The sequence below is a fragment of the Rana temporaria genome, chromosome 1, assembly GCF_905171775.1.
Source record: "Rana temporaria chromosome 1, aRanTem1.1, whole genome shotgun sequence".
Classification (NCBI taxonomy): domain Eukaryota; kingdom Metazoa; phylum Chordata; class Amphibia; order Anura; family Ranidae; genus Rana; species Rana temporaria.
Genome location: NC_053489.1, coordinates 197,581,812 through 197,594,832, shown reverse-complemented (window position 1 = coordinate 197,594,832; position 13,021 = coordinate 197,581,812).

Sequence of the window (13,021 nt, the reverse complement as noted above, 5' to 3'; positions counted from 1 at the left end):
TCACCGCGTTTGTTTTCCGCTGGGATTTTGGTCTGATGGTGTGTACAGCCATCAGACCAAAATCCGGCAGCGGACATGTCCGATGAAAACGGTCCGCGGACCGTTTTCATTGGACAGATCCGCTGGTGTGTACGGGGCCCTAGGGAAATGCTAAAGCACAGTTGGACACAGTAAAGCCTCTCTCCTGCACTAACATTGCTCTGCTTTCTCACAGTGTGCGTAGCTGCAACATGGTAAACAGAGCCCACTTAATTTCTGTACATTCTGTATTATATAAGCCTTAATAAAAGCAAAGGTATCATCCTTTGGGTCTTACCATTGCAACAGGTTGGTTTATATATGCATTTATGCATTCCATTATATACTTCATAATTATTTTGTCAATGTAGCCATTTTTAATTATTTACATATTATACTATACTATATTATGTTGACACCTGAACGGACCATTCAGGACCTCCAAGGTCACTTATTTCTACCCATGCCATGTCTGCCTTCCCATTGTTCCTTGGTCAAAATTTTGGTTGGCTCCACTCCCTTAGTTCCTTTCTCAAGAACATATTGCTGCCACCCTCGGTGAACACAGCCACAGGCACCCATGCCTTGCCAATTGGTGAGTACGGGGTCTTTCCTTTTTCTGTAAAGCCCCTCTTACCATTTGTCCATCATTCATGTGTTACATTATCGTTTTGGTCATTAATTTCCAGATATATCCTACATGCATCCACCCCTGAAGAACGAATCACATCTTGCACAACGAGTTGGGTGTTATAGATGTTATGTATTCTCATGTATTTCTAATGCAATGCAATCTTTAACCATGTACAAATGTATCAGCTTTGCCTTTGTTTATGCTACTCTTTTATGTGTGATTATTTCTGCAATACATTTTTTTATTGCATTTATATTTGTCAATTTTGTCGACCTATTGTGCACACCTCACATAAAGTCCCAAAGGGTGATACCTTTCTTTTTATTGTACTACTAGGGATGGAGGTATGTCAGTGGTGACACCAGACCATACTTTTATTTATATTGTCCCCGGGTGGAAGACACCCATTTAGCTCTACCTGGTCTGCTGCCACCCTCAGCCACATAAAAATATAGGGGCAGATCCACAAAGAGAGTACGCCAGCGTATCTAGTGATACGCCGGCGTACTTTCAAATTTCCTGCGTCGTATCTTTGTTTTGAATCCTCAAAACAAGATACGACGGCATCTGGGTTAGATCCGACAGGCGTACGTCTTCTTAGATGCAATTCTTCGGCGTCCGCTGGGTGGCGTTCCCGTCATATTCCGCGTCGAGTATGCAAATTAGCTATTTCCGACGATCCACGAACGTACGAGCGGCCGTCGCATTCTTTTACGTAATTTCCGTTCGGCTTTTTTCGGTGTATAGTTAAAGCTGCTATTTGGTGGCGTACGCAATGTTGGCAGTCGTTCCTGCGTCGAATTTGAAAATATTTTTTTTTGTTTGCGTAAGTCGTCCGTGAATGGGGCTGGACTTAATTTCCGTCCACGTCAAAACAATGACGTCCTTGCGACGTCATTTAGCGCAATGCACGGCGGGAAATTTAGGGACGGCGCATGCGCAGTTCGTTCAGCGCGGTGACGCGCTTCATTTAAATGAAACACGCCCCCTACTCGCCGATTTGAATTAGGCGCCGTTACGCCACGAGAGATACACTACGCCGCTGTAACTTACGATTCAAAGCTTCCAAAAGTAAGTTACAGCGGTGTAGCGTATCTCACATACGCTGCGCCCATGCAATTGTATGTGAATCTGCCCCATAGTCTATACCACATGTTTTAGTTCAGTATATCCATACACATAGGCCACTTTCCTCCTGGTCTATACCTTTGCCTCTATTTGTTCCCCATGGCTTTCAGCAGTGGTTTGTTTGTGTGGGGAGCTGCGATGTGCACCAAGGGAGGTTATTCATACTTCCTGTTGTCCCCCCTACCCTAAGGGATGGTCAGGGCCACTGGCACATTGGCGCCATGTTTTCACGCCCATAAACAAACCATTTATCCTTCACACCAAGCACTTCATTGTGCCTGGCTATGTTTTTCACATTCACATGTTTTCAAAAATCCCCCCTTTTCTTTTCAGGTGATTGCTTTATGACATCCCTTTTCACACATCTGCAGCCTTGTACGCATTTCTCCCTGGCCCCATTATGCATCCTACCATCGTAATAGGTTGGTCTATATAACACACATATTCATGCATTACATTATATACTTCATGATCATTTTGCTAATTTAGCAATAGTCGATTATATACGTATACTATATTATAGTTGACACCTGAACTGATTATCCAGGGGCAGCGCCCGTTGGAGTCCTTGTGGGGTTATAAATGAGAGAGCATACATGGCTGAGATGTTTCATTTCACTCTCACTTCACATGGGACAGTTCACTCTACTGCTGCAAGCTATTGATTCTACACAGATATACATCTTTCATCCTTCTCACGCTCTCTCTTGTGCCTGGTTGTTTTTTATATTCAAGCTTTTTCACATTTACCCTTTTCTTTTTAGGCTGGATTCACACTTGTGCAGTACGAATTTCAGCACTCTTATCTCTGCAGAGAGATAAGAGAACTGTTCAGCAGATCATCTCCGTTTTAGCTGCGAATTTGGAGACCTGGGAGAGGGGAGGGGGAGGGGGAGGGAGGAAGTGTATTGAGGTGAATGAGAGAAATCCTGAAGAGAAATGAACACATCTGCGAATCAGATGCGTGCCCATAGAAGATAATGGACCTGAATTCGGACCTAAGGCCACACCGCAATGCCTAGAAAAGGCACACGTTTTTTTCGGCAATGCGCAATGCGAATGCATCGCACATATGTGAACCATCCTCATTGAAATCAATGTATTTTATAATGTTATGCGAATTGGATGCGGTTTAAGCCACAACCAATTCGCATAGGTGTGAACCCGGCATTAGAGAGTGCCTTATTTGACTTCCCTTTTCACTAATCTGCAGTTTTGCACACACTCTTCCTTGGCCTTTATCTGTCTAACCATCGCAACAGGTTGGTTTATATATGCATTCATGCATTTCATTATATACTTCATGATTATTTTGTCAATGTAGCAATGTTTAATTATATACATATTATATTATACTATATTATAGTTGACATCTGAACGGATCATTCAGGACCTCCAAGGTCACTTATTTCTACCCATGCCATGTCTGACTTCCCGTTGTTCCCTGGTCAGAATTTTGGTTGGCGCAGCTTCCTTGGCTCCCTTCCCAAGCACATATTGCTGCCATTCTTTTTTTTCTAAATTCCAGTTCCCCTATGTAATAATATACCATTAACCGCTTATGGGCCAACCGCCGCAGGTATACTGCGGCAGGTTGGCTCCGCTGCACAAACCCTCGTAGCTGTACGTCAGTCGCTTTAAGCAGGCTATCATGTGCGCCGCCTGCTGCATCACGGGGGTGCATATGCTCGTGACTGGCGGTCGCGATGACCACCGGCCATGAGCGATCGTGGGCACGAGATGCAGAACAGGTACCTGTTCTGTGAGGAAAGGCAGATTGTGAGTTCCTAATAGCTGGGAACCACGATCTGCAATTCCCTCTAGGTCAGTCCCATCTCACTACAATTAGAAAACATATTGGGGAACACAATTAACCCCTTGATCACCCTCTAGTGTTAACCCCTTTCTTGCCAGTGACATTTTTACAGTAATCAGTGCATTTTTATAGCACTAATCGCTGTATAAATGCCAATGGTCCCAAAAATGTGTTTAAAGTGCCGAATTGCAAAAAATTGGTCATTCTGGGATTGATCCGACAGGCGTATGTCTTAGTACGCCGTCGGATCTTAGAAGCAACATTTTGGCGGCCGTTAGGTGGCGTTTCCGTCGATTTCCGCGTCGAGTATGTAAATTAGCTATTTACGGCGATCCACGAACGTACGTCCGGCCGGCGCATTTTTAACGTCGTTTTCGTTTGGCTTTTTCCGGCGTATAGTTAAAGCGGCTATATGGTGGCGTACTCAATGTTAAGTATGGCCGTCGTTCCCGTGTACAATTTTAAATTGTTTACGTCGTTTGCGTAAGTCGTTTGCGAATAGGAATTTGCGTAGAATGACGTCACCGTCGTAAGCATTGGCTGGTTCCGGTTTAATTTCGAGCATGCGCACTGGGATACCCCCACCGACGGCGCATGCGCAGTTAAAAAAAAAACGTTGTTTACGTCGGGTCACGGTGTATTAACATAAAACGCGCCCCAATTACATCCATTTGAATTCCGCGCCCTTACACCACCAGAGATACACTACGCCGCCGTAACCTACGGCGCAAATTGTTTGTGGATTCGAAAAAAATATTTAAGTTGCGGCAGCGTAGGGTATCTTAGATACGCTGCGCCCAGTGTATCAATGCGCCCAGGTACGTGGATCTACCCCAGGGTGTCCAAGCCGAGGTGTCCTCCCACACACCAATAGACAAATGGTCATCAAGAAAAAGAAGCAGCCGGCAACTCCATAACATCAAGCTTATTTATTGTAAAGCTTTCACAGTGAGCACAGTCAGCAGCAGACTAGTTTCAGCAAAAAGCCTTGTTCACAGCTCACATATATGTTGAAAAGCATGAACATTTATACATAAAAGACTATCACATGACTACTGCTCCTCTCCAATCAACAATGTGTTCAATTGAAATCAGGTGATTGGTTACAAATTGTCAACAGATGTAAAGATGACAAGTGAGAAGCAAAGAGTCTAGCTATAATACAACACATGAGATACTAAACATACAAAGACTATCTTGACATGTGAGAAAATACATATAATAAATGCTCTATGAGAGAATCTTTAATGAAAAAATATATAAATGAAAAAATGTGTGTAAGATGTGAAATATAAGGCTTCATTTCCATGGACGTTTTTGGACATTTTTACAGCCACTTTTCGGAGCTTTTTTTGCAGCTTAAAAACGGCTCTCCATGTTAGTCTATGGCCTCATGCCCACCATGACGTTTTTGAGCTGTAGATGGCTGAGCCGTTTTTAAGCTGCAAAAAAAAAAAAACAGGACCAGTGCGTTCTGAAGCTCCAGCCTTATAGCTGTAAAAACGCCAGACATTAAAAAACGCTCAAAAATGCTCAAAACGCGCAAAAACACAAAAAAAACGCTACTGCAGCGTTTTTGAGCTCCAGGTCAAAAAAAAAAAACATGGCTAAAAATAGTGTCTGTAAAAACGTCCATGGAAATGAAGCCTGAAGACTATATATAAAAGATAGTACACATTCAAAGTGTATCAGCCCAACCACTGCTGAGGTCTAAACTATAGTCTCTTGTTTCAGTGATTCTTCTCTGTGGGCAGCAGCCCCTGGAATACTGGTACGCTCCCTAAAGAGGAAAGAACCATCTGTTCATGCCTCCTATTTATCACCCCACCAGCTACCTTCTTGATGCCCCCTTCCAAGGATGGGCCAGGGTATGATGAATAAAATAACTAAATGTACCTAACAGCCTAACTGGGAGGGCGCTACATGCAAACAGAGGCTGACAGGTTAGAAGGGGACAGGATTAGGGTAGTGACAGACAAGAACCAGATATTTAAAGAGGGAAAAGGAGAATGATTACTGCTCAACCACTGTATAGTAGCTTAGTAATCTACAAGCAATAGAATAAGAGAAACAATGATAATATTATACAGCATATTTAGGATTAATGGGGAATATATTCTGTTCTTTGCCATCCATAGTACAGTTTATGAAATACTCCTGCAGAAATCTATAGAAATGTGGGACTGTTTGAAATAATTTCTGAGCTTTATCACAGATATTATATGGTGACGTTTAGTATATATGACATTACTGTATTGGGAATATGTTGCATTAGATCCAATGGGGTTATTGACTATTGGAACATATTTGTTTATAGACTCTATACGCATACTGTACATATACATCTATGCTAACCTATCTGAAAGCTTTACAAACCCTATTAGCACTATGCCACAAGGAATTTGATCTTCGGTCCCCATTGAGGGAAGGTTATTGTTTAATTCAACTTTCTTTTTCAGTGTTCTGGGATGAACTATATGGGTGGCTATAGTATAGTTAATACAATTGAGAGTTGTACACAGGTGGTCCTCTTTCCAGATAAATACAGTAAGTACTAAAATTTTAATGGGGTGATTTTGTTTTTGACCCTTATGCTGCGTACACACGATCGGTTCGTCTGATGAAAACGGATCGTTTTCATCAGACGAACCGATCGTGTGTGGGCGCCATCGGTTTTTTATCCATCGGTGAAAAAAATAGGAACTTGTTTTAAAATTATCTGATGGTTAAAAAAACGATAGAAAAAAATGATCGTCTGTGGGCTCGTCCATCGGTTAAAGATCCACGCATGCTCAGAATCAAGTCGACGCATGCTTGGAAGCATTGAACTTCATTTTTCTCAGCACGTCGTTGTGTTTTACATCACCGCGTTCTGACACAATCGTTTTTTTAACTGATGGTGTGTAGGCAAGACTGATGAAAGTCAGCTTCATCGGATATCTGATGAAAAAATCCATCAGACCGTTTTCATCGGATGAACCGATCATGTGTACAGGGCATTATACTTAGCTGTGAATATCACAAATATCATTTGTAGAGAGTTTGAAGCCAGCTACAAGGGTACCCCTCTCTCTGAATGGTGGGGTAGGCATGAGCATGGCTTCAATGAGACTGCCAATCAGTATGCATATGTAAGTGAAATATTAATGTGGTAAATGGTGCAAAATAAAGGTTATGACATGACAACATAAAAATGTACAACCATGTATATTGTATACTGTTTTTTCTTCCACAATTCCAAAGAAAACAGCATAATTCCATTGCAAAATGTGTTGAATTGTGCCCTCATCTCATCACCATCAGTGTTGTAAGTAACGGCGTTTAAATAAACGCCGTTACGTAACGATTGCCCTTCTGCGGGTAACTAGTAATCTACCTGATTACTTTTACCCTCTCGGCAACGCCGTTCCCACTACATTGGCAGCGTTACCGAGATTACGCCCCCCCCGCCGCCGCCGTCGCCGCCGCCTAATTAATCACCGTGCGGGGAACATTACAGCTTTCATTTGAATAGCTGTCTGTTCCCCGCCCCGTATAGACACTCCCCTTGCTCGGGATTGGACGGCCGGGTGATCTGCACATTGATAGACAGGTCACCCGTCCAATGCTCGGGATTGTACGGGTGACCTGTCTATCAATGTGCAGATCACCCGGCCGTCCAATCCCGAGCAAGGGGAGTGTCTTTATGGGGCGGGGAACAGACAGCTATTCAAATGAAAGCTGTAATGTTCCCCGCACGGTGATTAACTAGGCGGCGACAGACGGCATCTAGGTATGGGGAGACACATGGCTCATGGCTGCATACTGTATGTGGGGGGTAGAAGACACATGGCTCATGGCTGCATACTGTATGTGGGGGGGAAAAGACACATGGCTCATGGCTGCATACTGTATGTGGGGGGGAGAAGACACATGGCTCATGACTGCATACTGTATGTAGGGGGGAGAAGACACATGGCTCATGGCTGCATACTGTATGTGGGGGGGAGAAGACACATGGCTCATGGCTGCATACTGTATGTGAGGGGAGAAGACACATGGCTCATGGCTGCATACTGTATGTGGGGGGGGAGAAGAAACATGGCTCATGGCTGCATACTGTATGTGGGGGGGGGAGAAGACACATGGCTCATGGCTGCATACTGTATGTGGGGGGGGAGAAGACACATGGCTCATGGCTGCATACTGTATGTGGGGGGAGAAGACACATGGCTCATGGCTGCATACTGTATGTGGGGGGGAGAAGAAACATGGCTCATCGCTGCATACTGTATGTGGGGGGGAGAAGACACATGGCTCATGGCTGCATACTGTATGTGGGGGGGAGAAGAAACATGGCTCATGGCTGCATACTGTATGTGGGGGGGAGAAGAAACATGGCTCATGGCTGCATACTGTATGTGGGGGGGAGAAGACACATGGCTCAGGGCTGCATACTGTATGTGGGGGGGGGGAGAAGAAACATGGCTCATGGCTGCATACTGTATGTGGGGGGGAGAAGACACATGGCTCATGGCTGCATACTGTATGTGGGGGGGAGAAGACACATGGCTCATGGCTGCATACTGTATGTGGGGGGGGGGAGAAGACACATGGTTCATGGCTGCATACTGTATGTGGGGGGGAGGGAGAAGACACATGGCTCATGGCTGCATACTGTATGTGGGGGGCAGGCCCAGCAAATGCAATACTGTGTACAATTATTAATATCATCATCACACTCCACCTGCCCAGGCAGCAATACTGTACAATATAGATTCAGTGTGCACTGCAGCAGTGTCACTCACACTGCACACTGAATCTATATTGTACAGTATTGCAGGGCACTGGAGTGTGATGATGATATTAATAATTGTACACAGTACGAAATGTTCTAAAATACTGTATATAGTGTTTTTATTCTTCAATCAGTTAATATAAACATCTTTGACACTAAAGATGTTATAGAACGTAATAGCATTGTAGAATATAAAAAAAAATCTCAGTTACTTTTCCGAGTAACTAGTTACTTTGCTAATAAAGTAACTGAGTCACTAACTCACTTACTTTTTCGGGCAAGTACCTTTTAATTGTAACTAGTTACTTTTTTAAAGGAAGATGAACAACACTGATCACCATTATGAAATGTGAACAAACTATATTTATGTATTTTTGGATATAGCTAACTGATGGAGTGCAATATATATGAGGAATAAACTAGTTAATGGTTGAACAGAAAGACAAGGCACAGTTACAAAAATAAAATAAAAAAATCATCATATCTCAAATAAATGGCACCATTACACTTTTAAATACAATAAAATTGCAATAGCAACTGAAAAGTCTCATTGATCTCCTTTTTATTTTTATTTTTTTGATTGTTTCTTTAACATAAAATAGGGATATGTGGCATTTGACCTGAAATATATGGTCTGGTCATATTACATAAGTAAATCTAATTTAAATTGACTCATGACACTATGAAATTTTGAGAAAATTGATGTTGAGAGTGAATTTTATTACAAAAACCTCATCAATAATTACAGTTTTTAATATACAGATTGAAAACAAATTCATTAGTAGTTGGGTCATAACATGTTTTAACATATAAATATTAGTTAGAAAACTGATTGTATAAATAGAAAAAGTATACATAATAAATACGTCTAGCAAAAATTCATATATGAGATCAAAATTTGTAAGAAATCGCATGATGGTAGTATATATAATTACCTCCTTGGGGCTTGACAAGTTTTATGGACCATAATCCACTACTTTAGGAGCAGATGTAACATGCAATGTAGTCTAGTAGTAAACCAAAAAAAAGAAGATGAACAAGAAAAAAAGGAAACCCAATCCTATTGGAAAGAAATACTACTCACAAGTCAGTTCTAAACTGGAAACATGGTATGATGGACAATGGGCCATCTAAGGATAGTCCTAATAGTGCGTATTGAATTTCTAGATAATCCCTACACAGTTCAATAATATATTTGTTTATCACATTCTTAGGTTGTTAGATACAAAAAATGCAGTAAAGCCGCTTGTTGCTGTAGGATGTGACCCTTTACATTACACACTATCATTGCATTCAGTACTGGTTTATTGAATAACAAGATAGAGTTACATTTTTACAAATCTCCTCAGCAGCATTAAAGAATTAATAGTATTTCTGTAGGTAGATGCAAAGTAGCCTTAAATACAAGAAGGGATTTTGGCTAATCAGTATTTTATTATGGCTAATGTTTCCTGAGTTACATTAAAAGATTAGAAAATAATGCTTTTTTTTTTTAGTAGAAAAACATTTCTAACAAGAGTAAGTGAACACTCTAGACACAGGGGACATAGAAAAGGAAATCTAACACAAATGGCTTTGTAAAAGCCTAACAGCTAATGAATACATTGCATCAAAATGATGCCTAATTGAAATTCAAGTATGTAAAGACACTTGCTCAAAAAATTCCCAGGGAGTAAGTTCACCTGCATTTTCTTAAACTAATGATTCTACGCTAATGTATTTTTTTTACTGTATAGGGAAGTGCTCGTTATTAGTGAAAGATGAAATAATATTGCTGAAATTGCTTCTTTTAAAGGCTCTTTTGACAGCTTTTATATGGGTTTCAAATCACAGATGATAGCTTTATGTCTTCTGTCCATGGGATTTATTAAGAGGAACGATAACCCTGCTGAATAATAGAACAATTCTTTATGTTCCTTTTTCAATGGGCCCTTATGTTCTCCCTAAGCTTGTATGTCATAATATGTCTTTCAAAAAAGGTTTAAAAGGTTACAATGGCAATGCAGCTTTATAGTATATAATGTTGTAGTTGCTATCAACAAACTGCCAATACTCTTTTCAATTGCTAAAATGGAATTATAAGTAAAGTATATCATTATAATTATTATTTTTTTACTTAATTTATGAAGAGCCAACATGTTACATGGTTCTTTTTTTTTCTTGAAATATGGATTTATTAATGGCCAAAATTCTGATGTTGGTACCCAAGGTAGGAAGTTCAAACAACAGGTTACAAAAGGAGTTCCATAAGGAATTGCATATACACATATCCCTGCAACTCATACATTGTATCATCCAATGTGTAAGAAGAGTATTGCGATATACTGTATATTCTTAAAGTTGAATTTCAGGCAAGCAGCTTAATACACAATCAAAATACTTATATATAGGAACATCTTAGACATGAACCCTGGTCAAAACACACCCCATCCTGCTGATTGGACAATGAAGGAGAAACTAATGGACTAATAAATTGGACTTTTGGCGGTACAGGTAGTTAATGTAAAAGATCTATAAATATTTATTTATAAAAAACGCATAGAAATGATAGAAACTTGTATACACAATTTCATAAGACAGTGTCAGCATATGATATCAGTACATCTAACATCTGCGTTCTTACGTCATGAATGTATCTGTATAAGTATAAACTCATCTCTTATTTTGTGTTAGATGTACTGATATCATATGCTGACACTGTCTTATGAAATTGTGTATACAAGTTTCTATCTATGCGTTTTTTATAAATAAATATTTATAGATCTTTTACATTAACTACCTGTACCGCCAAAAGTCCATTTTATTAGTCCATTAATTTCCATTGTCACTTTCTCGGGATGTTGGTACACTAAAATAAGTGCATTCACAGCGATTAGTCGCCCTGTGGTTTTATGCAAGTTTGGCAAGACCCATTTAAATGAAGAAGAAACAGCATACCAACTAGGACATCACTTTGTTCACTCTGATCTAGCCTCTTGTTAGTGTAGCCACTGTTAGTGTGTATACATGCAGGAGAGCCTGACTGGCTCCTACCCAGATAGCAAGGATAACTTGCCAAAAATGTGTGGCATTGTTAAATTGTTGACATGCTGCACATTATCACTGGCAACTTGTACACTTACAGAGCACTTTGAGCACAAGATCTAGTTGACACGTTTCCAATTTGTAGCAAATTTGTGTGGCAAGTCTCTAGCAAGAACAAAGTTGCAGTGGTGAGTCTACAGCAAGAGCTCTGCAAGTCTACATCAGGAAGCAAAGATGAAAAGTCAACCACAGTGACCCCCTGTGGTGAGATGACTATTGTACAACATAACTGAATCAGAACTTGCAGCAGATTTGCAGAATGTTTGAAAAGAAAGTTGATCTGGAGTCATGCAATGCAGAATTTCTGCAACTGTGCAAAACACTTGTGAAGCCTGGCAAGTCTAGCAATAGCTTAGCAAGTCATTATCAAACTTGCAGCTCAATTCCTTGCTATCTGGGTAGTTCCATCCCTACTCTTTCCTTCTCAGTGCTGGTGTACAAAAAAATTATAATGACCAATAATATACAGTTTTTTTTCTAACTGATCTCCAGGCCTAAGATAATTTTTACCATGTGTGCAAAATAAATGTAAATGCTGCTCTGACAGTATTTTTTTCAAAATTGTTGCTCTTTTTTTGTTTATAGCGCAAAAAATAAAAAACACAGAGGTGATCAAATACCACCAAAAGAAAGATCTATTTATGGGAAACAATATACGCAAATTTTGTTTGGGAACAACATTGCACAACTTCGGTTAAAGCAATGCAGTGCCAAATTGTAAAAAATGCTCTGGTCAGGAAGGAGGTAACATCTTTCGGGGCTGAAGTTGTTAATAAACAGTTGCCCAAATATCATGTGAAACCAAAATTTGCATACCATCATCTTTTTATTCTACTGGGCCTCTGCTTTCAGAAAATATATAATGTTCTGGGGGATTAATTAATTTTATTGCCAAAACTGTAAGGCCGCGTACACACGATCGGTTAAACCTATGAGAACAGTCTGATGGACCGTTTTCATCGGTCCAAACCGATTGTGTGTGGGCGCCATCGGTTAAAAAAAAGCTAACTTGTTTTAAATTTCGGTTAAAAATCCACGCATGCTCAGACTAAATTAGGGGACGGGAGCGCTCGTTCTGGTAAAACTAGCGTTCGTTATGGAGATAGCACATTGATCACGCTGTAACAGACAGAAAAGCGTGAAAGGTCTTTTACTAACACAAAATCAGCTAAAGCAGGCTCAAGGGTGGCGCAATTGGATTTGAACTTCCCCTTTTATAGTGCCATCGTACGTGGTTTACTTGTCCGCGTTCTGACATGATCGTTTTTTTAACCGATGGTGTGTAGGCGCGACTGACCATCAGTCAGCTTCATCGGTTAGCCGATGGAAAAATCCATCAGACCGTTCTCATCAGATGGACCAATCATGTGTACGCGGCCTAAGTGTTTGTTAACCTAAATATACAAAGCTGTGCCAGACCCTCTATTATAGGCAGGCACATCACACTGTACATGTCTTTTATTAAAACAAGGCATGTAAATACATTTTTAGGGCAATCGTCAGGCCGGTCACGTGTCTCCTGGCTGCTGTACACCTCAGATACATGGCTTCTGCAGGAGGGGCC